Source organism: Passer domesticus, chromosome 1, assembly GCF_036417665.1.
Source record: "Passer domesticus isolate bPasDom1 chromosome 1, bPasDom1.hap1, whole genome shotgun sequence".
Classification (NCBI taxonomy): domain Eukaryota; kingdom Metazoa; phylum Chordata; class Aves; order Passeriformes; family Passeridae; genus Passer; species Passer domesticus.
The window spans coordinates 76759485-76786475 of NC_087474.1; the positions used below are offsets into that span (position 1 = coordinate 76759485).

General features: G+C 38.1%; 1 long non-coding RNA gene across 1 annotated transcript; it reads left to right on the forward strand.

Moving 5' to 3' along the window:
• The first annotated feature begins 7467 nt into the window (after positions 1-7467).
• On the forward strand, positions 7468-14000 carry LOC135303766 (uncharacterized). The gene is made up of 4 exons (XR_010365150.1): positions 7468-7738; positions 9072-9160; positions 13497-13574; positions 13915-14000. It is a non-coding gene; the product is annotated as an uncharacterized LOC135303766 (long non-coding RNA).
• The last annotated feature ends 12991 nt before the right edge of the window (positions 14001-26991 follow it).

Consider the following 26991-nt stretch of genomic DNA (forward strand, 5'->3'; position numbering starts at 1 on the left):
TCAGACTTGATTAATCTGCCCATTCTTTATGACAAATATGTCAATGTCTCCAAGGTCAACATCCTTCATCTGGACAACTGAAATTCTGTACTGGACTTCAACATGGACATCATTTGTGCAGATAAAACATTTAAGAACTTTCATACTTCTCATACTTTCATGGTCTTCTAACTAGTCTACAAAGAGGTTTTTAATCCACTCCTAGATATCTTTAAAGGCTAGGCTTAATCTAAGGTGGTGAAAGAGGGGGTCGTTCAGTGACACGACACGAGCAGGATCGTTGGTGGAAAGATGGGCCTACATACAAAATTAAGATGGTTAAGATGTAGTAAACTCTGTGGTGCCTTCTGGAGATGAGCATTAAATCACCATTCCTAAGAGGTGGGCCAAATCCTTTTTGAGCTGTACACAGAGTAAAGTCACTGTTGTAGCCTCCCTTTGAAGGACAGTCTTTGAAGGTAATCAGTATTCACATGATAGCAAAGGGATGGTGGCAGTGGTTGCTGAAGAAGTTACTTCACTTTGCAAAGGCATAAAAATAGAGCATCTTAATCTGTACTAAGGGTCTCATCATTGCAGTAAACCAGCTCTTAAGCATTTTGATTTTCTGGATTATTCAAAAGAAATACTGTTGATCAGTACTTCTACATTTTTTGTATTTCAAGGAAAGAGCCAAAGCTCAGTTAACAGTAGTTTTTAGTGTTCTGACTACGCTCCACAATTCATCTTCAGTGGAAGAATTTCTTCTTTTGCACATATTCATTGCTTGCATTGCCATTAATTCTTTTTTGCCTTCCATTCTAACCTTTTGTCCTTGTTGCTTGGTAAGACTTTTCAGGAGAATCAATCACACTATTCAAAAATACCATGTGATAGTGCTATGGTTCAAGCATCTGAGAGGTACCAGGTTTTTGTGACGGGTTTTTGCAGTTGTATTTTGGTACACAAGGTTCCATATTAGCTTGCTCTCATCTTGCTTTCTCTAGGAAAAAAAATCAAGTTGTCCAAATGTTGCATGATGAATTGTCAAAATCATTGTTTCTTTCTTGTTTCTTAAGGTGTTTCATGTGTTCCTCACCAGAGGCAGGACACATCAAATTTTGACAGTATTTTGTTTGTTGAAGCCAGCCTTACTGCCAACTTCCTAAGTGGCTTTCCTAACATTGCCTATAAATACCTCCAGAAGAGAAGTTGTATGGAATGCAGTAATGGAGCAGTCTGGGAAGACTGGAAAGCCAGGCCAGTTTGAGTTCTGACAGTGGCAGCAAATGTTTTCAGAGGTGGTTGAACAGTCTTGGTTGATCCACCTTGGGAAAGAACTAGACAACGTCAGCCAGGCAGGAAGTTTTGCAATGTGTGTACAGCGCTTCCAGTTTGAAGTGGACAATAGCTTTAGTGGCACTCCTCGTAAAGTCTGTTTAGCTGAATAAAGAATGTTCTGATTTGTGGGTGAAATACAGGTAATGGAATCAAGTTCCTTTGAAAGATCGACTCAGTTTTGACCTCTTTGTGTGTCACTGTAAATGTCTACAAAGATCTTCATAGGTGGTGGAACAGCTGAAGTTGAAATAGTTGTGGTGGTAGGTCACAGCTAGCTGAAACTTTACAGTATTGAAAATATCATGGAGATCTGAACTGGATGGGAATGGGTCTACATCTCTAGGATTTGCTCTAGGCAAGGGATCACAGACATTTCATAAGCAGAGATTTATCCACAAGATCGTAACTCTTGATAATAAAGTGACTGTTAGTAACTTCTGTTTAGTTATATTAAGGTGATTATCTGCCTTTTACTATTTGGGAGTAAGGCTTAGAAGGAAGCATTTAGTCATTGAGATGCAGCCAGTGACTAGCTGAAGGATTTCAAAAGGTGGGATTGATAGGGCTGAATGGGATGGTCTGGTCTGTGCTGTAGTCATTAACACCTCATCCAGTCATCCTATGCTGACTTTTTCACAGTCAAAGGAAAGATAATCAGCATCCTTGGTGGAATTCCCAGCATGCTTCATCTCATCCTAATGCAGATGTCTATGTCTGGTCAGCTGAATCAAAGTCTAAATTTGATTTATTTTGCTGACTTCTTTTTTACTGATCAGAATCATGTCACCCATTCTGCAACTGCTTAGAGAAAGTTGAGATTAATCCTACTCGTGTTTCTATAACCCAGTCTTTCTTGATCTAAGACATCTGGATGGTTTAAATCTCTGTAATGGCCAAGTTATGTTGACAGTTTAGGTCTGAAACACGTAATATCCCTTTACACCTAATATTTTTTCTCTCCGATTTTGATCCTGTGCTCATTTGCCCACAACTTCTGGGGTGTGGCTCATTCTTGTAATCTGTTATTCTCTGTAAATTCTGTCCCTCTGAGTTTCCTCGCCTCTTCCTCATTTCCATCTCAGTCTGTTGTCTTCTAAGTGGTCTGAGATGTTTAAGTTAAAATGGAGAAACAGAAATGATAGAAAAAAGTATTTCTTGCAATGTGTACTTCCAACACTCCAGAGCTGAGAGTTACGTTTCCCATTTTGTAGTGGGTGCAGTTTTAAGAGAGGTCATTTCAGGCACATAAAAGTTTGATAGTTTTTGACACATGGAGGAAAGTGGGAACTTGAAGGATCAACTGTTGAACAAGATTCTTTACATGAAAGTCTGGGAGAGAGGACCTCCTATTTCTCTAAACTACTGAGACATTCCTTCCATTGAGCTGAAAAACGTTGACTCTAGATTAGATTAAGAGAGTAATACAATCCAGTTTAAATTACTGGAGAGAGAAATGGCAATATTTAGAGTAATATATTCTTGGTAATTTTTTGAACTGACGTTATGATATTTAGTTCTTTATTGATAAGGACAGTTTCTCCAAATTTTTGCTCTGAAAGAATGTGACCAATACACTACTGTTTCCTTGTGGAGTTCAATGATAGACTCAATGTAGCCATTTTTTTAAAGAACCAATTATTTTTCTCTACAATATGCCCATTCTCTACTCATGTAGAACTAAGACATGAAATGACAGCATATGTTGTCAGAGTTGTCCGCTGACTTCTGCCATTCAATTAAAGAGGCCTAGATTTAAAAACCTAATTAAAGATAGTATCTTTTATTTTTAAAGTAGCATTTTATTGACATTTCTTACAGGTGTAAATACTAGATGCTTTTGTACCTCTAGCTAGATACCCAATATCTTGAATTGGCTTTCCAAAGTTATATTTAGAATCCATGCTTGGCTATGTTTTAATGGCTTGCTTAGTATCAAGCAGAAGTTTTATAACAGAATTAGGACTAAATTACATGGGACAGAATGCACGTTTTATCTACAGGACCTGCTTTTCTCTTTGTGCATTGACACTTTCACCACCCACCTTTCTAGTTCTGCCACACTTGAAACTGGAATCTTACATGCTGCAACTTCCATCTGTAACAGACATAGATAGCTCTGATTATGGACACTGTAAAGCCAATGCTAACAGAGATGAGATCAATATCTTTACTTCCCTGGTTAGTCTACGTATGTTCTAGTTATTTCTGATTTATTCCTAGAAGAGGACTTGTGCCTTCAATGAAGCAAAAGCACCATGGAAAAGGCAATTCGAACAGCTGATTGGAGAACACACATAGAAAGTGAAGATGTACCAATACTACCTAACTTAAAATGATTGTATGTTTAAAAGCCTCAAACTGGAAATCTAAAATAAAAATAATCTTGTGCAATGGCATTGCTCGCCCTTTCAGCTCACCGTGTTGGTCACCAGCAGAGTTTAGTTGTTTGCATCCACATCAGAGATAAAAATTTGCAGCTACCTACTTGAATTCTTTGGCTGTATTCAAAGTAGTACTGTCTTACCACTGCAATGTAGCTTCCCTTGCCTTGGTGAGCATGAGGTTTATAAAAGGACTAAGAAAACAAAATCCTGGCTTAATAGTTAGGTTGGGATGGGAGCATGGAGTAAAGATGAAGGATAATTTTATCCTTATAGAACACTTTAAATGTCTGATCAGCCATAACAATTTGCTCGTTCTCATAGTCAGTGTAATGATCGTTATGAAGAGTGCATTACCTGAACATTAAATTAGGGAATGTCCTCTTCAGTTTTGAAAGGAGGTGTCATAATCTAAGAAAGCTGTAGGTTGAGGATTGATGCAAAAGTAGGTACTGTATCTGAAAGACAGACATTCTTTGCTTTTTTCTTTGAATTTGTAATTTGTGTTCTCATGACTAAGTACACTTTAGAATGAGTAAGTACATGGAGAATAGGGACATCTGAAATTCTGCGTTTTTACAGAGAATGCAGAGAGTCTTACAGATTTTTTTTGAAGTACATATTCTGCTACAGCTCATGCAGGATATTTTTTCATAGAGAACTTTGGGGTTTTTTTCTGGTTATGGGTATAGTATTTACAGGTTGATTTTTAAGAGTGTAAATATCTCCAGCATTTTTTTTTTCTCAACATGGCCTATCAAGTCTTTTCCAAACCCTATAACCAGTGTTTTCCAATGAAGAGAATGTTAATTTGGGTGGTAAACTGTTAGCTGTTTTCCTGTAGGAAAATAAGGACATTTGTAAACATTGAGAAAGAACAGGGTGTCTCTTCTGATAATTAGAGAAAGACTAAAAGATGTAATTTTTTTTCCATTCAGATGAGAAAAATAAAAAAGCTTCACAATCTTTTCTTCTTAAATAATTGAAAACTTAACAATGTAGAGGAAAGCTATCTTCTAAAGAAATAGGAAAGTTATCTTCTAAAGAAGTATAAATGCCTTTTTATGAATAAACAATACCAAACAAATCTATGTTAAAATAGATCAAATTAAGATTAAGATCTATGGGGTTTTTTTTTTCATTTTGAAGATTCAACACCAATATATTGGAAACAACCATGAGATAGGAAAACAAACACTATAATCAATAAAACTAATGACAGGGGGTACAAAACCCAAACTATTCACATGGAAACTCCCTCACAATAGACAATAGCCAACCGCTCCCTCTGCCACACTGTGCTAACTTGGAAGGGAGCCTTCCCCATCCCTGGAAAATGATGTGAGGTGGTACAGAATAACCTTTGCCTCCTAGCCATGCCCCTTCTGGCTACTGCAAAAATTACCCCTGTCCTGGCCAGAACCAGGACAATTTAGTCTTCCTGTAATCATCATAATGTAGATTTTTTCAGTACACTGCAGCGCAGCCTAGTTCTACCAGTACTTCTTACCAGAAGCTTGACTCATGTAAGAATATTATGCTAATGTTAGGCTTAGTGCTTGAAAAACTTTTCACAAAACTGTGCAAGCTGCCTTTCAGCATAAAGAAGGGAAAGTAAAATGTATACTTGATTCATCATTAGCCTGCAGATTTCACTCTGGATTCAATGTAGCCTGAACAAAAATAATAGTGTATACTGTAAAGGAGGAGGTACAAAAGGTAAGGAATCTTTAGTGGCTCATCTTAGAGATGATTCACAAATAGTTGCTTTTTGGAGAAGCGTGTTCGTGTCAGTAGGTAGCTTGGTAAAATTGTGACAAAGTGGAAGAGGAAGTGGTCTGAATGCCTTCCATTTTGTTTCCTTTCTGTTGTCTGAAGAACTTACTGATTTGACTGATGGTCTGTGGAGGAATGAAAGACCTTTTGCAATAAATGAGGCAATATGAAAGATCAAAACTATGCTACAGCTTCTTGAAACTTATTTAGCACTAACACTGGAAATTAATTTATTTCCTAGGGATAGACTATGACAGTATGACCCTTTAATATAGAAACTTAAGTCAACAGTCTGCTCCTCCTGGGTCAGTTTACAGATGGAGGTTTTGCAGCTGAGAATTGATGGAACTGAAATTGCAGATTAATGCAATTTTAATCTTTTCAGGTAGCCCCCAGTAACAAAGGCTGGCACATGCAGTCAATAGCCTTGTTGTTTAGACTGGCGGCCCTGGAACAAAAGGCCTTGTTCCAGAAGTTTGCCTGTATTAGGATAGGCTGAATTCTACTGGATTTGCTCTGTTATATTTTAGCAGCTGCTCACTGGCGATCATTTGGTATCATAATACAAATTTAGCTATCAATAGACAAGGGTAAATTCACTAGTGAACACTTTACTAGGTTTTGCCATCAAGCCTCTATGTCATCTTGTACTGTGTTCACTGTCCTCACACAAGGACATCGTGCTTTAGAAGGGCATGGATATGTTTCTATCAGTCTTTCGACAGGAATGTAATGGGGAATGAGTTTTCCTCAAGAAAGTCAAACATACAAGGTCAAAATTAGTATCTTTCATTTTGGTATTAATTATTTTGTGTTGCAACACATGCATTATTTTTAAAAGCAACAAAATAAAGTTAATAAAATTATGTCAACTCATGCCTAATCAAACAGAGAAATTAACTAAATGCCTGTGGTGGTTTTGGTTGATGTTACTGTATTTTTGTCATCTTGGTTCGCTGAAGTGATACTAGTTTGAACACAGTCTGTAAGGAACTCCTGCCTTTAAAAGTTCCTTACATCTACCTTTTGTAACCTTACCTAAGATCACTAGGCTGCAATGAGGAAAAGAAGTGAGCAAAGGAGATACCAAGACACTCCAGCGAGTACTTTCTCAAGCAGTCAGTCCATTGTCAGGTTGTATTGTTGGCACATCCCAATGATGAAAACTACAAAAGCTATTCAAAGAGTAACATTTTTTTAAATGTTGTTCGGGGGGAAAAAAGAAAGAAAGAAACGAACAAGCAAACAAAAAAAACCTCCAAAACCCATCCACCAATTGAATATTTTCAGATGAAGTATTTCTTCAAAGAATTTATCAAGGGTCATATATATTGAAAAGTTGCAATCCAAGGGGTTTAAACTCAGCAATGTTAGCAATGTAAAATGTCTTATACTTGAAAGCGTCAAGCAGCATTAACTGTAGGCATTGCTGTATGTATCGGCTGTAATAAAACAGTGTAACAGTCCTCAAAGGTACAATCTTAGATCATCACAGGCATGCATAAGCACTACATATTATAAAGTTCTTTAAAATAAATATGGGATGATGCCATTACTCACAAATAGCATAGGCATGAATTAGTCATGCAGGTCAGCCCAAATGAGTGCAGAAGACAGAATCTTTATATATAACATCATAGTGTTACATTTTTTTTCCATATAATGCATATATCAGAGAGGAACTATTTGAAAGCTATTTGAAAATTTGTAAAAACAGTATTGTCTGAATCTTTTGAACCTGTAAAGGCTGCTCTAATTAACTTGGCTGCAATAGTTCAAGGTTCAGACAAGATGAAGTCTTGAAAGGAGTGTCTGGAAAAGCCCTCAGAACTACTTGAAATTGTTTCTGTATATGGAAGTGATTCTAAAGTGCAATAAAAGATTTTCTACACCTACAGTCTGGAACACTGGGATTTCCCAAGAGAATAGGTTTTTTTGCTAAAATTTATGCAGCATGACAAGGGAAAAAAACCCTGTCAACCATTAAAAATGTATCAGAAATAATTTCTATTTCTTTTAAAACTGTCTAAGTCCAGAGCACAGAGCAGTAACTGTTCATCTTCCTGGCTCTATTCTGAGACTCTGTCATGTGGAACATGTCAAGGAAACTGGAGATGGCATCACAGAAGAAATTTCCCTGCTTCTGCAGGAAACAGGAGAAGCCAAGGGCTCAGGGCTTATTTCAAATTCTATTCTTTTCATTAGTTTTTCTTGAGCCTACTTGAAACATGCCAAAGAAAATCATCAGCAAGTGGCCTATAGTAAGACAAAACAGATTTTTATGCTTTTTATGGACATACTCCATTAGTCAGGTCATACGACAATACTCTTGTTGACTTCAAAGGTCAAAGGTTTACAAAGCAACTTCCAGAGTCAGCAAGTATAATTTTGCTGAAGATAAGTATTCATTCATAGGCAGAGAATATATATGTATTCAAGGGGTAATAAACTCAAAAGTGTTGTGGGGTTTTTGTTTGCAGGGGATTGTAACCTTAGGAGTAGACAATGCAATCAGTATCAGCCTTTTCCAGAGTCCTAACATGTCATTTCCAATGTTACAGGAGTGACTTCACCTCTGGCTCCTCTCTGACTTGTCTGATGCTGAGTTTGTGTTTGTGTGCCATCTTGCTCTTCTTTTATTTTCACCCAGGAGGCAAGCACCATCCTGTATATACCAATGTCTATCATGCTGCAGATCTGACTGGTTTCAGGCACCTGTTTTTCTTTCGATATTGACAAACAGCTCCTTAAAAGAAGACATCTTTATTTAGCAGTTGGAATAAATCATGAGAGAAAAGGAGATTTTAGAAACACCAAAGTGCCTAAGCACGTATTTAGTTCAATTTTGGTTAAGGTCCAGCTGGAACCAATCCACTGGATAAGGATATGCAGAAATAACATAGTCATGCTGATAGTCATCAAATGGCTTCTCACAATTCCTTCACCACCAAGAACAGGCAACGTCTAACAACTGACACAATCAGCTCTGGAAAGGTGTATTGGCTCGGATAACCTGATGTACAGGAGTGAGTTTAAAAATCAGTGGGTATATTAATGACAGTACTGCTCCATTGCAGGAATACTCTCAGCCACAGAAGGTTCACCCAGGTGTTCACATGTCTGTGTCTGTCACCTGGCTGGAAGTGAAAATTCACATAAAGATCTGAAAGTCATGCATCCAGTGCCCTATGTATTGTACAAAAACCTCGTATTAAAGACAGATCCAAATTCAGCATGAAAAATTATTCAAAGACACACCCGCACTTGTCACTGTCACATTCCTATTACATTGTGTAAGAAGAAAACAATATCTGACAAAAATAAAATAAACACAGACACATGAATGAAAGAACTGACTGCAATATTTTTTGCATTTATCTGATATTCTAAGGTCAGATAAACAAAACATATGTTCACTGTTATCATGGAAATGTCACATAAGGAAATAAAATAGTAGTTTTCTTAAAGAAAGCTGAAGAGAAGAACAGCTGTAGGTATGTTCTCAACAGAGATGAAATAACACAGTAGTTATTGAAGAGAAATATAAATATTTTCAAATTCCACTTTCTACCTTTCTGTTTGTTCTGGCCACAGAAGTCCTTACCATCTTCCAGCATGTGTACCTTCTCAGAAACATGAAACAGAATTACATTGCTGCTGATGAAAATGTAGCAGTGAACAAGGTAAGTAGGCTCATTTTCTGTCCAACTGGTTAAGGAGAATTTTTGACCCTGTAAGCTAATTCAGAATCTCAGAGCATGGGGGAATTTATGAAGTTGAAGATTAATAACCACACTCTACGCAATTCTTGACACAATGAAAAATATTTAAAGCAGCGTTTGCATGGCTGTTTGGATCTTTGGGTTTTGAAGAACAGCCCAAGGTAAAATTTTGTTTTGCATTCTAGGATATCAAGAGAAGAATTTTTAGTTTCAGTAGAATATAAACCTTAAAGCAAGACACCTATGCAGATACACAGATTTTCCCCTTCACTATAAATAGTCTTCAACATGTAGACTGATGTCCCGCTGATTCAGGCTTGCTGAAGAAATGCAATTTCTATTTAAATCTCGTTGGGGAATTATAAATATTTTTTGGGGAAGTAATTGGCAAGAATTTAAAGTCCTCACATGGATATTACTTCAGGAAACAATCATATGCCTGAAAAGAGGGAAAACATTTCCCTTCCTTTGTGGAATTTCAAGTTCTGGCTGTTAAGAATCTACTAAGGTAAAAGTTGATGAGAAATTTAAATTTTTGGATTATTGACAAATGGTAGTCAACTGTTAATATAATTTATTTCTAAGTCTTCAACTAACACACAAAATCTGAAAGATCAGATAGTAATTTCTTGGGGTGTTTTGGGCTTTTTTTATCACCTTGTCTTCTGTGATCATAATCTTGAAACAAATCCTGTAATATAAACCCATGTGAACGTTGCTTAAATTTGTTCATATCTCTTCTTTCCTGCATCAAAATCAAGTGAATGTATGTCTACAGTTTTTTTCTTAGGGAAGTAGTAATTAGTGATATTACTAGATCATAGAGATATTACTAGAATCATAGAGTATCCTGAGTTGGAAAGGACCCAGAAGGATCATCAAGTCCAACTCCTGGCCCTGTACAGAAGCACTTCCAAGAGTCGCACCATGTGCCTGCCAGCATTTTCCAAACATTCCTTGAACTCTGTCAGGCTTGGTGCTCTGACCAGTTCCCTGGAGAGCCTGTTCTGGTGCCCAACTACCCTCTGGATGGAGAACCTTTCCCTGATATTGAACCTAAACCTCCCCTGACAACTCCAGGCCATTCCCTTGCGTCCTGTCACTGGTCACCACAGAGAAGAGATCAGTGCCTGCCCCTCCTGTTCCCCTCATGAGGAAGCTGTAACTGCAATGAGGTTTCCCCTCAGTCTCCTCTTCTCCAGGCTGAACAGACCAAGTGACCTCAGTCACTCCTCACACAGCTTCCCCTCAAGGCCCTTCACCATCTTTGTAGACTTCTTTTGGACTCTCTCCAACACCTCCATGTGTTTCTTATATGGTAGAGCCCAAAACTGCCCCCAGTACTGGAGGTGAGGCTGCCCCAGCTCAGAGCAGAGCAGGACAATCCCCTCCCTTGCCTGCTGGCCATGCTGTTCCTGAAGACCCCCAGGACAGGGCTGGCCCTCCTGGCTGCCAGGGCATGATGCCTCGTGTTCAGCTTGCCACTGACTCCAGGTCCCTTTCCATAGGGCTGCTTTCCAGCCTCTCATTCCCCAGGCTGTCTGTATGTCCAGGATTGCCCCATTCCACCTGCAAAATCTGCCACTTTCCCTTGTTGAACTTCATGCAGTTGGGGATTGCTCAGCCCTCACATTTGTCAGGTTCCCTCTGAAGGGCCTCTCTGCCTTCAAGGGAGTCAACAGTCCCTCCCAATTTAGTGTCACTGGCGAGCGTACTTAGTATTCCTTCAAGTCCTGAACTCAAGCAGTTTCTGAAGACATTGGCAAGCACTAGGCCTACAATGGATCCCTAAGAGGGATCTTGGTCTAAAAGACTAAGACTGATCAGCTTTGACTTTCATTCAGAGATGAACATTCTCAGTCAGATTTCATTGTGAATAGAGTTTTCAGGCACTTCTAAGTTTTGAGAATCCCATTGACTCTTTAAGACTCATTTTTTCCCCTGACTTTTGAAAAAGGCTGTTATTCTCCTTTAAATGACATGAAAGTAATTATTTTCAAGATCTTTTAAAGATCTTTTCGATCTGAAGAGAAAAAATACTATCATTTATAATAGTGATTATCATTATTGTTATACATCAAAAAAAGTTAATTTTTTTCAAAATGTGATTTGAGGAATAAAGTTCCATATACTTTTTTCCTATTCTGCTTAGACTGTGCCGTCTTAAACAGTAGATGATATATCTTCTGATGTCAGGAACTTAGTCTATTAAACTCCAGAGCAGTACAGTTGCACTTCAATATTCACTAACAGTATTGTGGAAGCTCACACTGCCACCACTGTAAGTGATTTTGCTCAGAAAGCATATTTTAATTTAGTTTTATATATATAGGCACTGGAGTTAGAGTACATAAGTTTCATTGTTTTTGCAAACCTTACAAAATAATTAATTGTAAAAAAAAAACCAACACCAAAACCTTTCAAATTTAGTCAATACAGATAATTTTTTACTAAGACTCTTCACACTGGCTTTTTTATACTTTTGCTATGTACAGAATGAATCAAGAAATATGTAATAGAGATTTCCATCACTGTCTATACTATCAAGCTCCTATACACTTGTGGCAAATAGCTTTGACATTTCTAGTTTTCAAAGTGTGAATAATGTGAAATTTGCTCTGTAGAGATTTTCTGTTGATATTTTCAGACATAATCTTCAAGTGCAGGTGGGCATGACATACCTGGTGACACATTCAAACTATTTTACCAGATAATGCAATGCTTTCATAGAAAATAATGACACTTGGCAAAAAAACCTGTACAGTTTGTTCTGACACTTTCCCTGAAGCCTTTTCTAACTCATTCTGTGATACCGTAGTATCCACCGAATCTGCTTTCAAGTTGCAGCTGAACAAACCTTGCAAATGCATCAGTCTTGAGTTTTTTACTTCTAATTAAGTGGGCTTTTACTCACTTGGAGCAACCTCTGTAGTGGCGGAACCATTTTCTAAAGCTTACTAATATTCACAGGTTTCAGAGAGCCTGCAGTATTGCTGACAACCCATGAAAATTGGTGTAAATATTTTCCTCCTCATCCCCAAGTGAGCCGACCTTTTGCTCAACCAATTTACAGCTTCCAGAAAATCATTTTGGTTGTGCTTTTGTTGTAAGTTCTGTAATAATGATTTAGAGGGGATTCTTTTGATCAATATGCATTCAGTTGCAGTTATCCTCCAATGTGTCATCTGCTCCAAGAGAAGCATATTAATTTTGTATCACATAAATCTTATATATAACGTATGACAGTTTCAAAACATAGAAAAATGAGTATGTTCCACAATTAAATCACTAGGCCAAGTCTCTGATGAAAAGAGCTGCTAACTCAGTATTGCTAAGTTCTACAATGTGTGTCTTCTGCTATGTGCCAGAGCTAGCAAAAAAGGCTGAAGTGAATTAATCCTATTGCTCTGTCTTAAAAACAAAATAACTAAATCCTAGAGCCTTCCACTGCCATTTCATGCAATTAATTTTTTGTTCTGAAAATTGAAACTACACCTTGTTAGTTATCACTATAAATTACTTTTTCCCTTCTACAATATCATTTGAGAACATGAATACAACTGTCCTTTATTTGGAGAGAAATAGGAATAATTATTGTTGAAATTATTCCATCATGCATATGCTCAACCTCACAAGTGCAAATAGAAGTCCTCCTACTCATTGATCTGCTTGGCTTTGATGATATGAAGAGTTGCAAAGGGAAGGCCTCTTCTCTTCTGGTCCAGTCTAAAGTATAGAGTCCAACTTATTTGAGCAAGTAGCTGGTTCAGTATTCTGCTGTGATCCAGGCTGTGACCGACATGACACCTGGCCATCATCTGTCATCCCCTTGGTGACAAGCCTGATAATTCTCCCAAGTCCACCCTGCAAATGCAGCTCCAGCCTGCTCCAGTCAAACTCATTTTATGCAGGTACACAATCTCCAAGTAGATATGCCCGTAATGTTTCCTTCATGAGTTTGTTGATAATGAATTTAGTTACCAAATCAAAGTCCACTTCCTATAAAGGCAGAGTGATTCTGTTGACTTAGAGCCATCTTTTGCAGACTTCATATATTTTCTTTAATCAACAATTAAAATTTTATTAAAATTTATACAATTCAATCAAATTCTAAGCCCAGCAAAATGAATTCTGTAAATGGAATTTCAAATAATTAATGTAATAGCTATTTTAAAAAGTTGTCTGGTACAGACTATTCTTCTCCCTCAGAGTGAAAAAGCAAGTACTTTTGCATTATTTGCAGTGGTACAGAGACATTATAATTAATATAATACAAAGAGTTCTTTTTGCTTTGCAGGTGCCAATAAGCAACCTCAAGGGAATATTCAAGAATCCTTGGTGTGTTTAGAGTTTTATTGCAGGAAAGCTGTATGATGTAAGTGCTTTTCATTTCAGTCTCTTTCAGCTATGGTGCCTTTTGTTGCTTGCTTATATGTATAAAACACACGTGCCTCTTTCTCCTTTTTTTTTTGTCAGCCTTTCCAAAATATTAATCAGAGATTCAAACGAGCTTGTATTCTACTACACGTGCACAGGAAACTTTAAAAGAACATTATGAAAGTTGCAAAATCAAAAACTCTGGAGCTGCTTTGAGTGAGCTCTATTTTATAGCTGTTATATTTTGGTTCTCCACTAGGCAACTTTAATTTCCTATCTCAGAATCCTTATCTTACAAGTTTCATAAGCTGCTAACTCAGATTTTTTAAATATTTTAGGTTTTTCCTACACAATTAAAGAAACAAATGAAACTCAAGATCAGCTTGTGTGGCACCATGCAGATTGCAGTACTGCCATTTATTAGCAGGGTTAAAATTTTTAGTTACAGAAAGGAAGTTCCTACAATTCAATTAGTAAGTAAAAGCATCAGTAAGTCATTCCCTTCATAAAGTCCGTAAATGGCAGGGAAAGAGGGTGTCATTTCAGGGTTGGTATAAATGAATGTGGGGCCAGAGAGTCCAAAAAAAACTCTAGAGTGGAGATGTTCCCTGCATTCACATCTGTCTCTGCTGCAGCCTCTGCTATTTTAACTTTTGTCAGCATGAGCACTTGAGTGGCAACACAGTAAATCAGATCAGCTTGCTGGTTTCACTGAAAGCTATCTTTGCAAAATAGTGTCCTGTGTCTAATTAGCTCTGTGAGCTGCATCATCTCTTCCTGTGGGTCCACACTCATTAATAGTGAAGCAAGGAAGAGGCAGCCAGAGACAAGAGAAAATGCCTGTTCTTTCTTTTCTGTGGGAGTGTGATCTCAAATCCACTGAAGACCAAATACTGACTTACTCAAACCTTAGTGACTTTCACAAGTGTTTGCTGACAGCAGAAGAATGTGAACAGTCAAGAAACCTGGGCTCAGGTCTAAGTGCTGCCAGGGTGTGATCTACTAGAGGGCTGTGTCAACCACAGGTAGCGGTTGACACAGGAGTGTCCCCATGCATTCAGATCTGTCTTGCTGGTCCTTTTTTCCCCCCCTCTTCAGAATCTGAATATAGTCTCTGTATTCACTTACTGCCAGAGTGATATGACTGCAATTGCAGGTTTGTTCTTGCAGCTCCAGACCCCCAGCTCCCATTGTGTGTTTTTGGCTGTGGCTCACAGCCAGGTTCCTGCTCTGGTCAGAGTGCTTAGCCATTTGCAGGATTAGAAGCCCTGGCTCCCTGCTCCCTATTCTGTATAATTCACTTCAGACACACACACACACACACACACACAAACACACACACACACACACACACACACACACACACACACAAGATCACAGCCACTTCCCAGTCCTTCTACAGTTTTCCATGAGCATTGTTGTCCTTGCCACTTCCAACCTCTCTGTCTTTCATTTCTTCAACTCTTGCTCCAGTTTCTTTATTTAGTCTCAGGATTCCCTTCAACTTCCCATTCTGTTTCAGCCTGCTCATCTGCTAGCTATCTTAGTGCCAAACTCACTTTCCTGAAGCCGATACTCTTTCTTAATTTACCAATAACAGCAACCAGTTGTCTTGTCCCCATAAGTCCATCCAAACTACCCCAGTTCAAGCATTTGCTACATTTTGGCATTTCAGACAGTTTGACTTTCCTGTGTTTTTCAATGTATTTAATTCAGATTCTTTCTCTGGTACTGACTTGTCAGTGCAAGAATATCAAGACCATGGACAGGAGTCTTCCTGTTCCCAGCTCTGATGCCAACTCCTGCAATGCTCCACAGCAGCCTGGAGCAGCAGTGACAAGGATTGTCCAGCTCAGCACCTCAGCACAGAAAGACTCTTAAGGGACTGCAGCTGTCAAATTGTGGTGAGGCACTGCTGGGCATGAGCAAAGAGTGGTTCTCATAAAAGGCTTATCATTGTGGCTGCTCATCAGGGAGATTACAAAAGGCTCATCCCTGACACAGAAGCTATTTTGCTGCCAAATTTTGAGTCACTCACCCACATAAGAAATACATAAGAGAATCTCATATAAATAATTTTAGTATTTTAAGCAGGTCACAACAATTCAAAATAAATGCATTGAAAAGAAGGCATCACTTATCAACTGGTAATCTATTTATTCCTCAGAGGAAAGTTAAGAAAAGAATACATAATATATTATTTTCCAGCGAGGTTTAGAAAAACGCTGCTTGGTAATCATCTAACATTTTTCACTATAATGGTGAGAGGGAGACATTCCATTAGTCACTAATGAATAGTTACTTTACAGTGGAAATATAGTATAAGTTTTTGTCACAACAGTTTTATTTCTATTTTAAGAGAGTTACATGCTAACTTATTTTATTTGCATTTGCACAGCAGAAAATACACAGACTATCAGCTACTGTATTTTATCTGAGAGCTGGTTTCCTAAGAAGCATCCTGGCTTTGTCCAGGTCTTTTCCACTGGAGTCTTGCTACCTCATTGAATCCTAACTCTTTGTCTACATGGAAGAAATTTGCTCTTTATGTTATTTACATAGCTGTGCATGATAAGGCACTCTCTCATAAGGAAATTCCTCATTTTGGAAATGGAGGAATGTTTATATTTGGTAGCTTGATAAATTATAGCGTATGTCATGTATTTTATGACATCTAATGACCTATAAATCTGTTAAATAATTTCAAATTAAATTAACAGAATGCTAAAGATCCCAGAATTCTCTAAAATGTAGTGAAAATCAGCAGCAAGGTAGCTAATCCCATTGTGTTGCCTCTGGGAGAAAGATTGTGGTATGGATGTTTAGGGACAAAGGACTGAAGCAAACAGAAAAGCAAGCTTCCTGACTACTCCCCCTGCTCACTAAAGAATTTATTTCTACACAGTTTAACCCCCTTGTCAAGGTAGGCAATTTAAGAAGTAATTTTTTGTTACAGAGAACCTCAGTAGTTGCTCAACATGTTCAATTAAGTCTTTATTTTAACATTCCTGTTATTTAAAAAAAAAACAACTTGGGAGCCATCTGGACTCAAATTTGGACTTACCCTTTTTCAGAAGGTTTGTTTCAGTTTGAGATTCTGGTGGAAGTTTCTTCTGAGAAAAAATATAAAATCTTTGCATATTTTTCTCCCTATGTGTTAGAATAAAACTAACTAGATGTTACATTCCAGTAATTTTGGACAAAGAACTGATATTGGCAAAGTTATGACTCTTTCTTGAAAAATTCGCTCAGTAATTATTAGGCTTTCTTTGGAAAAGCCTAGAGAGCATTGCTAGCTAAGTATGGTAACACTCTTCTGTTTCACATATTGCTGCTTCATACAACTTCCTCTCTGTCTCAGCTCATTCCTGCTGAAAGTTTTAGGAAATCTGAACACTAAATAAAGCTCCTGCTCCTTGCTGTGTGTGTATTATATATGTCTACACATAGAAACACTGATAGGAGGAAAACAATCACTCCTTTATTGTCAGTGTTTCCCTAGCATTACTTCAATCCCCTACTTTTTGGTCCCTTCAAATCTAAGGTTTTTATTAGCATTATGTATTTTCAGTGAATTTAAGTGTGTGTACAGCTCACATTTGGGAATAATGTAAAGAGCCACTGTTTAGGCTGAACTTTAGTAGGTAAGTTTTGTGGCAATTAGTTTTCCTTCTTTTCAGTAAAGTGTTGCCAATGAGGATGCACACCTGGGAGCTACACATGGGGTGCCACATGAAATCTTTGTGACAGACAGGGGATGGTTAGCTGAGTAAACTGACTGAGTGAACTTTTGTATGTGATAAATTTTCCGTCTGGGCAATTCCTGGAATGTTGGCCAGATGACAATGTCTCCAGTGAAACCTGGATGTCACAACTGCTGTTATTTATACTGTTTGTATGCTGTTATACTGCTGTTATTGACATGCAGCTTTCCAACAGTTTAAAATGTATACCCATTTCATCCAATTTCAAAACAAAACTGTATAAATATGGGGATGAGGAGTCAAGAAGAAGCATACAGACATGCATCTCATTGAGGAAAGGTGAAATGCATCACTCTCAAGGTTCAGATGTATGTGCCAGCACAACATTACTTCAGAACATAAATTCAGGTTCTGCTACTCAGATCTCCAGTCATACTTCAGTTCTGCTTATTGCCAGGAACTTGGATGAGGGTAAAAAAGTACATTAATTTTTAACCTCAGATTAAGTTGCTGGTCCATGTTATAACACAGCCTCACAGTCTTATTAGCACAACAAAACTGGGCAGTGAACTCCTATGAAAAATGCAGAAATGAATAGCTTGGGGTGGAGTAGGATAAAAACTCTTCCAGCTGGTTTTGCCACCATGAGAAAGGTTTGTGTGCTGAACTCTAAGATGCACTTACAGCAAAAACTGCACACAGTAAACTGACAGGCCATGAGGCAAACATCCCTGGTCATTACAGTACGAATAATGACTGTATGGGAGAGACATAGATCCTTTACTTGATTTTTTGAATGGATAATATTTAAGAAAGGGACCTTAGCCCCTCTGGAGTAAATATGAAATAGCTCATAAATACCAGTAGGAGATGTATTGAGACGAGTCAATAGAAATGAACAGAGATTTTCACAGGAGTTCTTGGAGGTTAAGACAACCTGTCCACCTAATGTGTTCACCTATCTTTGTTCAAAATCTGACCATTTTCCAAACAACTGCACTGTCAACATGGAATTTAAAAGACTCTTGATAATAAAATCAGCTATTTCCTGAGGAGAGCTACATCTGAGGGATGCTTGGACTAAATGTCTCAAGATTTTCCAGCAGAAAAAAATTATTCATTGTCTGGACACATCAGTATTCAGTTATTTATATAGACTTCAGAACACATTTAAAGTTGAAAGGTGTTGTACTGTGGGCATTGCATATTGGAAGGGCTTTATTCAAAAGATCTTAAGTTTCTAGCAGTAATTCTGCTTCAGCCACTACTATTGCAATTTTCAAGACAATGTGCTTACATATGTAAATCAAGCATCTTGTTTATGAAAATGAGTCCCTTTGAGCAGAAAGGCAACTGAAGCAAATTGCCTTAAACTTGCACTTTTAATTATTTCCTAGACACATAAATTTTTCAGAATAATCTGGATATGCACATTGGTTAAAAAGCATTTTGAAATATTGGCTCTTAAACCTGAATTATTGTTTTCAGTACAAATGTTCCTGAAAGTGCTCCTTCAGAATGCAAACTACACATATAAAAATTCTTAACAATGGCAAGACTTGAATTCTTACTATCCAAGTGCTCTTTCGGTTTGATGACTTCAGCATGTTACCATAAGTCACCTATTTATTCTGTACTAGCCTGTCTTGCAAAAAGGCTTGTAACTGGACTCCTACTCCTATTATATGGATTGTTTTATTTGTGTAATCTCCTAGACTTCACTCCCTTCTTATCTCTTCTCAGGATCTTTTAACATGCTGCTTTCCCTGTGGAATTTGACCATATTTGAAATATAAAATCATTCTAAAAAGGACCAGCGTTAAAATTTGGTCAAAAGATGTCAGAGAATATTAAAGTTTCTATCCTGTTTGATGTTATATGAGTGTTTTAGAGGAACTGTGTTTTTAGGGAGTCTTGTTCAGTCTCAGGTTTTTATAATAAACTTTAGCTGGATCCTTTGTAGGTTAGATCTGTAGTACACTAACACAGAACACAACAGCTATGTAATCATCAACATCCAGATTTTTAATGCTCATTGGATCCAGCCACATTAGGTACTTATGTAATTTGTGATGCTACATTGCATACGTAGCATAAAACCTGATGTGACATGAGAATGAGATTAGGGAGAACCTTATTAGCTGTTCTCTGATAGTACAGTTTTCACTGACGTGTCTCTTCACACTCTTCCTGGGGAATGATGTAACAGTCTACATTGTGGTGCAGTAATGAGGTGAGAGCTTGGGTCTCTCAGTGTAGTGCCGTTTTATTCCAATATTCCTTTAATACTAAATATTTTTCAGTTAAGAATAAAATTATCTAACTTTGGATGTATTTTGGGTCTTAGCAGTCTTTAGCAAAGTCAGTTTTCAGCCTATCCCATATGCTATCTTATATCTAGAGAATATCCCCAAATATCAGCAGCACTTTTGCAGTGTCACACGCCTTCCTACAATAGACTTCCATTGCAGAAGTAGCTAAATGCTTCTATCTCTGAATATACAGAGAGCAGACTCTGCAAATCTTTGTCCCTTGGATCCAGAACAATTGTGGAAAAGATAGGTCAAGAGCCAATGAGAAAAAAAATACATTAGGGCTTGAGTTGCCCAGCAGACGATGAAGAAGTGTGCATCTGGAAGGGGAACATACATAGGAGTGCACAAATTGGCTAGACCCTGCATATGGCTCTTCAAGTGTGAGCTGTATCCAGCTGAGTGAGATGGATGGCTGTTTTTGCCTGTTTATGTCTCTGACCAGATGAGCACAAAAGCCAGTGCTAATGATCAGCCTTTTGCCCTTGTCTAGCAGTTTTCCCAGAGTAGCATCATAACACATGCAGCTTTCAGACCAGCCACATGATTTGTTTGGGATGATTAGATTTACATTCTCTCCTGAATAGTATGTGACTAAGACCAGCACAAAGGTAGCTACATTCTCTATACCACACGCAGTTTTGGCAAAGCATCTTTTTCTGAACTATATCACATTTCTTTCCTGGTGTTTCCTCAGTCCCACAACTTCTAACCCATGTTTACTCCTTCTCTATTGCTCAAAACTTAAAGGTACTTGAAAAGAGCCTTACATAGAGTGATCTGTGTTTGCAGTAAAACAGGATAATTTTGCACTAATATATAAGCCATTTTAGTAAGCAGAGCTCTGCAAATTTCACAATGATGACACATCTGGGAGGACAAAGCAGAAGTTAAGGCATAAGCCTGGGATAGTTGCCAACACATGCGTAAGTATCAGGTATGTATCATAGACAGTTTCCATATTCACTGAGTCAGCTTCCATACCCTTTGATGTAGGTTCCTACGTCTCTTAGGTAAGTCATCCACACATTCCAGGGCTATGGGCAGCATGCAACTTAACAGGAAACTTCCTTATTCTGATACTAAAAATATTTAAGATTGGAGCATTGATAAAATTCATTGCATGTCACAGGAAGACCTTGGTAACAAGAACACAACAAGCTGAAGTGTACTGGCTGTTCTCAGTGCAGTCATAAATCTAGAGGCACTGAAGAAGTATGTGTTCTTTATGTCACAGTCATGATGTCATCATGAAAAAAAAGGGGAAAAAGAAGAAGAAGAAGAAGAAGAAGAAGAAGAAGAAGAAGAAGAAGAAGAAGAAGAAGAAGAAGAAGAAGAAGAAGAAAAGAATTGAAGTCAAGCTAGGACTGATAGCCTTCAGTCCTGTGTTCAGATTTGCTCTGACACACTTAAAAATCTACTACAGAACTACATGTGTAACCTTTGGGTTATATTCCCTGACTACCTTTTCTTCCTGTCTCCTCCTATTTTGTGACCTCTTCTTTCTCACCTTTTTAATCACAAACATAATTTGTTTGTTTTTTCCTGCCCATTCTCTTCACTTCCTTTGCTGCCAGTAAATATCCTCCTTCCCAACCTATCCCAAATACTTTATTTCCTCTGTCCCTCTTGTTTCCTATCCACACTTTTCCAATACTCTAATCTTTGAAGAATAGTTGTTTAATTAGCACAGTCACTCTTCCTTGGCAAGTTAACCTAATCCTAATTAATAACTTGTGTATCTATGTTTTTTCCTACCTGTGAATTACTTTAAAGGCATAACAGAGTTTCTGGTCAAAGAAAATACTTCTCCTGAAACTGAATGAGGAAATGGCAATAAACACCTTTTGACTGCAATAGCAATTTCCTGATTTTATTTAGCAATGATGTATGAAATTTAAAATGGGGGTAGACATCCTCTGAATTGTCAATATTAGTGACCCAATTATGTAGCTCCTTTGGCGCCTAGTTGACCTAACCAAAAAGCATTTATTTTTCCTTCTTTCCCTTCTGCAGGGAAAAAAAAAGAAGTGGAAATGGAGGATAGAGAAGTGTGCAAAAGTGAAGTGCTAAGTCTGGGGGAGATCCTACCTGTTTCATTAGTCCACAAGGCTCTTGGACAGAGCTTAGGCAGTTCCTAATCTGTACTGTGGGGACTATGTCTAGAAGTTAATTAGGAGGATATTCTTGGTAGTGGTCAATATTCTATTCACTGCAGGGGAAAAGGGTAGAAGCAGGGTGAGAACGTGGCAGTAAGTAGACTTCATTGATTAAACAGAGCTTGTTTCTTATGATCTACTTCTTCTGCAGTCTGCTCGAGGTCACAGAGCTTTAAAAATGACTGCTTTAAAGCTCTAATTTTGCAAGCTCATCTGGTGGGTTGATTCTTGACAACACATGAAGCCCCGTTAACATCAATGGGATTTTGTGCAGGTGTAAGGGTCATCTCTAGAGAATCTGCCCAGTATTCATTGTTGAAACGAATTATTTTTTAGCAACCAAATATGTAATTTTCCTATACATAATAAAATTTTCTTTATCTTTTGGAGAATTCCAATCCATCCACTGGAACATGTTGAATCCTAATACCAGTTATACAAGCTAAACCACTGATATAACAAGCAATTACAGAGATGAACTGAAATACAGTTGTAAAAAAAGCTAATGGGTCATGGGTGTGCCATTTCAGTAGTGCTGGGAGATAAAAGATGTTTGTACTATTTCAACCTTTAATTAAGGGGAATATGACTTTCCTGAGAGCCAGATTCATTGTGAAGATTGAATTCTATTCTCAGACTTTCCACTTTCCACATGGAGACTGTGCTTTTGAAAGTGGATAGGAGCTTCCTCCCCTCCCCCGGCTCAATCATTTTCTGACTTTGCAGAATTGTGACTTATGCAATGTCACAGAGAGCCAGCCAATGTCAGAGCTGCAATAGTTCTTCCATCCTCCTGTCCTGACTATTAGATCACTGTTCTAACAGTGCACTGGATCAAAGGTAGGTGTGTTTTGAGGACCCTCCCTTATCACACCTTTAATTTCATGTTGCAACTAAATTGGCATGGTCCAAGAGCAAGACTCCTTTGAGAAAGCTCTAAACAAGACAAGGAAAAGCTGCTTATTAAAAATGCACTAAATGTTTCACAAGTGTTTCTCTTATAATTTCCCAATATTTTAGACAAAATATCTGTAGCTAAAGATAGTAGGATATTTTTCAGAAAGTTTTTTCTTCAGAAAATATTATTTAAGATTCATGCCTGATGATTATACTCTATTTTCTGCCTCAAACAAATGAACTCAAGATAGTTTATAGGTTGCTCAGTGAAATTTTTTAAACACTGTCTACAATAAGCATTATCTACAATATGATAAGTCTTTAGAGATTTCCCCAATATCCAGATAGCTGTTCTAATTTGACTTTTTAAAATACTACCACATACTACCAAAGTGTTTTCATCCTATTTATCTTTGGCTGAAGGCTGACAGCCATTACAAGTTAACAGTTACTTCATGAGTAAGATAAAATTTGATCCAGCTTAATTTCTTGTTCCTCTAGCCATCTAAAAGTTATTTATTTACTCTGAGCTAGTCAGGTAGATCTTATTTAATCAAATAGAGGTAGAAACTTCAAAAAGGACTCAGCTAATGCCCTTTAGACATTTATTCTACATTTCAGTTAATCACAGTTGGGAAGTGCCAGTCTCTCTCTCTGTGTTGACTATAGAGGGAGCCTTGACAACTCACTTAGATGAGACGTGTCTAGATTCTATATGATTAATATTAGTGAGCTGAATCCCACCCTTAGTGAGATCAGAAAGACAGCAATCTGATGCTTTTTAATGCTTTCTCTTCTAGTCCTTTGATGAAGGTCACATGAGCATATTAGAACCATAGAATCATAGAATGTTAAGGATCAGAAGGGACCTTAAGGATTATTTAGTTCCAACCTCCCTGTCATGGGCAGGGTCACCTTCCAGTAGACCTGGATGCTCAAGGCTTTGAACACTGCCAGGATCGGGGCATCCACAGCCTCCCTGGGATACCTGCTGCAGTATCTCATCACCCTCACAGCAAAGAAATTATTCCTAACTCAACCTAATTTTCCCCTCTTTCTGTTTGTAGCCATTACTCCTTGTCCCATCACAGCAGTTCCTCATGCAGATTCCCTCTCCGACTTTCCGGTAGGTCCTCCACAGATCCTGGAAGGCTGCTGTGAGGTCTCCATGCAGCCTTCTCTTCTCCAGGCTGAACAGCCCCAACATTATCAGCCTGTCTTTGTAGGGGAATTACATCAGTCCTCTTATCAATTTTGTGGCCCTCCTTAGGATTTGCTGCAGCAGTTGCATGTCCTTATGCATTCCAAGTGCGTAACTTTAAAAATAAATACAGCATTAAAATATACATAACCAGAAACCTTGCTGCTTTATCAGATGTGTTTTGTGAGACAAACACAGTTCTTAGCCTATTTGGTTTAGTCCTCAGTATTCTCATCATCTCCAGGTAATTTTGAAGCCCTTAAAAAGAGCTTTTGTAAGGGTATCAAATGAGAGACATGATTCCAGTTTTGCCTTCAAGAGTTGTGTTGGAAGAATATTAACTGTACATGTGAACAATATGTAGAAGAGACCACTTCATATCTCTCTGGATGTTTACTGGAATATCTATTTTTCTCAACCATTCTGTACATCAGAAAACTATCAAACAACTGATCCACTCATCTCCGAAAATGGTGACACAGAGATGCCTAAACTTTGGGTTATGAAAATGTGAAAACTTTGATTTATGAACTCTATTAAGAGACGCATTATTATTCCATATATTTATATGTATATAACATTGTAGAATAAGAATATATAAAAGGTCCACCATGCCAGTAAATTGTGCTTGGCTATCATGTGTTAAGAGTGAAACATTTGCCTTTTATCACTGATGTCTCTGTAAAAGTATAAATGGAAGAAGAGGTAGGATTTGTCTGACCAGAAGTAGAAGGCAACAGTGTCTATCTTTTGAACTTTTTGTCTAGACTTCTTTTATAGTCAGAGAGAGAAAATGACACTCCTAGACATGATTTGCTTAAGCATAAGGTAGATATCTAAAATAGGTTGAATGAATAATTCCCTATAAATTCTCTTTCTTTTTTGACTTGAGTGATCTTAGTATGAGTAGCTCAAGTAGAAAGGCTTATAAGGTAGAATTAGGTGAGATTGATCATAAGCCTTGCTGAAACATCACAATTTCATTATTAAAGGTGAGATTTTTAGAGAAGCTGATCAGCTTTAAGGCAATGGGAGAAACATTAAGTCTTGTTAGTCCCTGACAAGCAAAATCAATCACTCAGCACTGAAGTGGCAGCTCTGTGTAGCAGACAACGAATGTCAGAAGCTTTTGATGAAGTGCTAACATGCAGAAAGGAAAGATTTCTGAATGATAAAACACCTACCAAATTGTTTGCTCTATTCAGCTTCTGAGCAGACATTTGTATTTTATACGACTTTCATATTATCTATAGACTTTTCCATAAGTCTCAAAAGACCTGTTGGTTATGGATAAAGGAGGAGTCTGTCACAGATTGGATTATGATAGTGAGTCATGAAACAGGCAATAGTGTGGGATTGAACAGATTTTGTTTTGTTTAAGCACAGACATGGAAGCATTGGTCAGTAGAAACAGATTCAATGTATTTTATTCTGTGTCATTTTGTTTTAATGTGACAAAGAATTTGCAAAGAAATTTAATTTGGTCTGTTTTGTCCTGTTGAAGAGGAGAAGCAATAGACCAACATGGCGAGCGCCTGGCATCTGGCTGAGGTTAATCCACCACAAGAATTTAATGAAGGATATGGCTTTGTCTTCTTTCCCCATTTGCCTTCTTAACTAACTCAGTTAACTAAAAAACTAAGTCTAAATGTATCTTTAAAAATTGTGGGGCAGTACCACTGTTTTAGAGCTGAAGAACACTTCATATGAATTACCTAAAATTATATCTTATGTATGATATGGACTAAACAGTTCCACTGTTGTAAAATCAGATGCCTGGTGCCACGCTGCTGTCTGATCCTTCTCTACTCCCCCGGGCAGGGGAGGAGACCGCACCGGCCAAGCTGTGGCACAGCAACTGACAGCGTGGGGGCACTTCCCAGATGCGCCAGGGGCGTCCGGGGAGCGCCTCGGCAGGAGGCAACAGTGGGCAGCAGGAAGGCGAAGTGATGCAAAGAAAAGAGGACTCTTCTCGGGGGCACAGTCCAGAAGTTTTATTAGTCTCCAGAAAAGCCTGTCAGGAAGAGACCCCGAGGAAGGCAGTACAACAGTATATAAAGGGGGTGGAACACTCAGGTGGGGATTACACAACAACCAATAAGGGGAAACCTAGGAGGGAACAAACGTATTACAGACACATCGTCGAGCAAATAGGGGTGATAGGAAGGAGGGACTCTTATTCCTGATCCAATCACCCACTGGCAAAGGAAGAACTTTCTGGAAGGAAGGGAGGAGCCAGTGGGTAACGGACAGGAACTCGGGGAGGGATTAACAGGAGGTATCCAGGGAAACAGGGGAGGAGACAATAGATTGATAGGACTCTTGTGCTGGAGGGGCAGACCGGGGGAAGGAGGGGAGTTCCAGACTGAACCATTATTACAGATAGGGGTAATAGATTAAACCAACTTCAAATAAGAAAGAACACACCACAGCACCTGGAACAGGAATATTAGCATTATAGCACTGTACATTTAGAAAAGTCTGTTGGCTCCAACTCACCTCCTTTTTTCTTTCTGATGTTAGTGGGCAAATATTATAAAAAAAAGAAATGAGCATTTAAGTGACCTAATGTTTGAATATGTATTTTGATTTTTTGATAATGCAAATAAAAAAATCTGATGTTGTAATTTCTTCACCAAGACCTCAAGGTTTCTTTGAGACTCATAGAGAAAGACATTGAGCTTTAACTTAGCTCACAAGTGACAAAGATCAAACATATCCTTCTAACTTGTTGTTAATTTCCTATCAGTTAAAAATAAAAAAGAACATACCCTCTCCTACCTGAATTTATCTTGTATTGACTTCAAACTCTATATTTTTATTTACTCATTCAGCCTACAGTTTTATTTATAAAAATATAAGTTTGAACGTATTTTTGCTGTTTACAGATACCTGACTGGAGGGTGTACAGAAGAGGAATCTATGCTCTTGGAGGGACACTGTAAAATGGCAAGATACTATGAAAATGATCAGACACTGGAGCAGATGTCCAGAGGGGACGAGGTGGTCCATCCTCCCACCTTGGAGAGATGCAAGACCCATCCAGACACAGTCCTGGGAATCTTGCTCCACCTGTGTCTGCTTTGAGCATAGGGCTGGGCTAGAGATTATTGCTGGTGTGTTCCAGACTATGTGAGGTGCT